Below are 4,158 nucleotides of genomic sequence, written 5' to 3'. Positions count from 1 at the left end.
CCAGCTAGGTGGAGATCGTGGATAAAATCTTGTTTGAATAATTATTTTGATGCTGGATATTCTTGATGTCCTTTAGGGTCGGATTACCCTTTTCTAGTCCTCCTGGGATAGTTTGAAAGGACTAGCTTTGACCTTTTCTCCGTAATAATTGTCAAATTCGACTTCTTCCAACGGAGGATGTTTTGAATATACTTCGCCTCTTCTGGTAGTCTTCCAGCTTCTTTGAGTCGAAGTGCATATTTGCAAAATATTTTCTTCAAACAATTCGAAGAATGATATGTTTTCTTCTATGGTTTCCATATGAGAATACCATTGAGCTCTTAATTCACTTCGCTCAACTTCTTTGTAGGTTTGGAAGAAAGCTTTTCTCTTTGAAGAGTTGGCAGTTGACATAAAATCTTGTAGGTTTGGAAGAAAGCTTTTCTCTTTGAAGAGTTGGCAGTTGACATAAAATCTGCCTTCAATAATTCTCTGTCTATCTGGAAATCAGCCGTAATGACATTTAGCTGACTTTCGTAGACGGATTGAGTATCCATATCCGTATGGGTGTGAGATCTTGAGCGATCTTCATAGTGGATTGATGCCCTTTTTTTTTTATCATAACTGACCTCTTTTACCTTTAAGGGTCATACATTGATCTTGAAACTCCCGACGTACTTGGTCTAGAACTCAAGAATTCTTTTACTTTTGATTCTGACGAGGGTTCTTCGCTGAATTTTATTTCAACGCTTCCATCGTCATGTTCGATGATTCGTAATGGGTTTTGAGATATCATTTTCCTCTGAAGATTAGCATCTTCTATTTTCCAGAGAGTATTTCTTATTATTTGATCCCAAGAAAGAGTTTTTGGAACAGTCACCGAGGACTTTCCAATATTTGCCTCTATGAGCATGGTTGATCCTTTTGGCGAGGATCTTAATGCTCTTGGAGAAATATTTGTATTCATGAGTTTGTAATAAATCCTGAATATGACGACTGAAGAATGAGTTTCAGCCTTGATGTTCAAATTTTTTTATTGTAAGTCCAGCATGAGGGCTGATAATATGTGCGGGTCGTGGAGCGACAAAGTAAAGTTTTGATAACAACTGAAATAGACTGGTTCATTCTCTAGATTTGATTGAACCATTCCCAATAAAGAATTTGATAAATCTTCATGTCTCTTATCTCGTAAGGAGATAAGGACTGGGATATCTAACCCAAGTCTAAACAATGGTTTTACAGCGACTTGGACAAGACCAACGTGAAGATAGTTAAACTCTTCACGGTGTTGGAGTATAAGAGATTTTGAAAAAAGATTCAGCGATTCCCTATTGCTATGAATTGGGATGTTTTTCTCTGAGAATGTGATGCATGATCTTTGAGAAAAATTGGAGGTTGAGATTTGGTAGATACTTTTAGGATCTACCTTTGGAATAGTCTAATTTTGGAGTTGATCTTCTATCCTAGCAATCTGAAATTCTTGATTGACAGTATTTGAGATTGTGAGATTTTCTCCCCTTCTATGTTCATTTGAACTTTCTTCTTCATTGGTAAACATTTGAAATGGTTTGATTTTCTGAGCTTTCTCAGAAATTCGTTCATAAGAAGATAGATATGATAAGAGATAGAGTAGAATAATTTTTCTCTGAATTCTTCAATTGATGAAGTCGTTTTATAGACTTCGGATTTGAACGTAAATTTGAAAAACACCAACTAAGAGATAAGATCAAATCTAACCGGACACGACCCCTGCAAGATCTGCTTTCCTAAAAGTAAGGAAAGGCATAAAGCAAACTAATAGTTTAAAGACTAATAATTTACAAACACTGATAATTCACATGTTAGTGAAATCACTGTGTGGCTGACAAGTTGTCAATCTTTGTTTTGTCTCTGATAAAGGTGTCAGGTTGTAGATAAGATTTTCTTCAGAATTTATCATATGACTAAGCACCCAAGCTTGCCAACGGACTTACTGCGCTTCCCGAGTCTTACCACCTGGAACACAAGGGCTATTCGCTCTGCTATCACATACTACAAATTCTTCTGAATCTCTCTTATCATCCTCCTGGTTTACACTGTCATTCTTAAAGATCGAGTAACTCCTCTTCCCTCACAAAAATAGAGAGGCTGGCTCTGATACCCTTCCTACGCTTAATGACTTGAGCCCTTACAATTTACATGAGCTCTGTCATCCTAGCTTAATTTACATATTCAAAATACAATTCTTAATGTACATACAAATAATTAGATGAAAGTGGAAATCCATATTCATCGATAATGTGATGAAAATGAAAAAAGTGAAAGTAATAAAAGTGGGAAAAGTGAAAATGATAAAGCAAAAGATAGAAGAAAAACAAATATGATGAGATATGTGCGGAAATATGTTTCATCCTGACATATTTCACCTACGATTTTTTTTTTTTTTTTTTTAATGTTGTAGCGGATACTCGATTCTAGGCATGAAAACTACCTAGATAGACTAATGTAGTCTTTCCAACATGCTTTGCCCGCATTCACATGCATCCTAGGAAAATTTCTAAAAGGTCTCCAAACATATAATTGCTCCGAGTAAAGCATGCTTAACCATGTGGTCCTATGATTGAGCTACCATAAAGGAAGGTGCTCCTTGGTTGTATAGGTAGTGACTTTCAAGTCTTTTAAACATTTCTTAGTCATCTTATCCTCACGGTCGCTCTTATAAGAATGTGATCTTAGGTGATTCATGTACCCATAATTTACTCAGAAGTCACACTTATTCACATAGTATTGTTTTTTCATAAATTACTTTTTCAACCAAATTTAATAAATTCAAAGTAAAAAAGAAAAAAAAAAGTAAAATAAAATGGAATTTGAGATAAATTCACAAGAATATTACTTTAACATCTTTTTTAATCATAATATGGATAAATATATTTTTATTCTAATAATTGTAATATTATATATATTACATAAATTTAGTAATTACTCCATTGATTTTTTGTTTGAGCTTTTTTTTGTTTTTTTTAATCAAACTAATATGTTTTTCTTGACAAACAAAATGTTAATTAATATGTAAGGAAAGTTGGAAAGAGAAAAATAAAATTTAACAAATGTGAAATAGAAGTTTTAGTCCTAAAATGTATACCAAGTTGAAGAACAATCATTCTATTTTGGGTACAAATCTACTAATTTTGCTACGGCATAGCAATATAGCATAAGGTGAGACATCCGGTCCCCTCAAAAAAAAAAATTTCAGAACATGTCCACTAGTAGATTCATTAACAAAGAGGGGCTCTGTGGTGGACCTCTTGACAACTGCAATGGAGATTCATCGTCAACATCTTTTAAGGTAGGTGGAGTTTCTATCGTTCTAATTATGATCATCTTATATTGTAGGAGACATCCATTCGAAATGGAGCAAAACAAGGAAAGAAAATCTATGGATTCGGATGTCTATTTCCCACCTAAGGAAAGAATTTCTTCCCAAGATCTAATTGAGCCCACTATTACTTTTCACGAGATATGTGCTTATGGCGGAACTGTATACAAGGCAGTGATGCATTCTGAACAGGCCATTACTGTCAAGAAGTTAACATCAAAAGGGAAGGGAGTAACATCGATAATAGGAAAGAACCGGTAAAGTATTTCCTTGTAGTATATGAGGTAATGGTTATGTTACCCAACTATTGCTTAAATTTTGCATATGCTCTAGGATTCAATAAAGTATTCTCTGTATAGTTTTTGAAAGGAAATATATTGTTCTTGACTCTCAATCTTGTAGGTTTTTAAGGTTCATAATTCCTTGAGGTATAAGTTATAACATGCATTCGTAAACATATGAATACATTGTAATAACAAACATTGGTTGTTATAGAAGGTCATACATTCATAATGAATTCCTTAGAGAATTCTAGAAGGGTCTTGACTTTTGTGTCTTGAGGTGATTCCTTTAGGTGTTTCTTTGGTCCTAACTTGCTTTAGGTTCCAAGCTTGCTCTAATCAACTTGAACCATTGAACATAACTCCTTGTCCTTACGAATAGGCCTTAAAAGAAGTAGCAAGTCATTTGAAGCACATCTGAATTTAAATAAGTAGAAGACATTGGGGATGCTCTAATCCTCAGCGTGGATAGTCCGATTGAATCTCTGATTTTGGATTCAGGTGCGTCTTTTCATTCGTCTCAAAATAAAGAGTTGTTTC

This window comes from Cucurbita pepo, chromosome 11 (assembly GCF_057944985.1).
Source record: "Cucurbita pepo subsp. pepo isolate OVF chromosome 11, ASM5794498v1, whole genome shotgun sequence".
In the NCBI taxonomy this organism is placed as follows: Eukaryota; Viridiplantae; Streptophyta; class Magnoliopsida; order Cucurbitales; family Cucurbitaceae; genus Cucurbita; species Cucurbita pepo.
The sequence above is the reverse complement of the archived record's forward strand: the minus strand, read 5'-3'. Positions refer to the sequence as shown.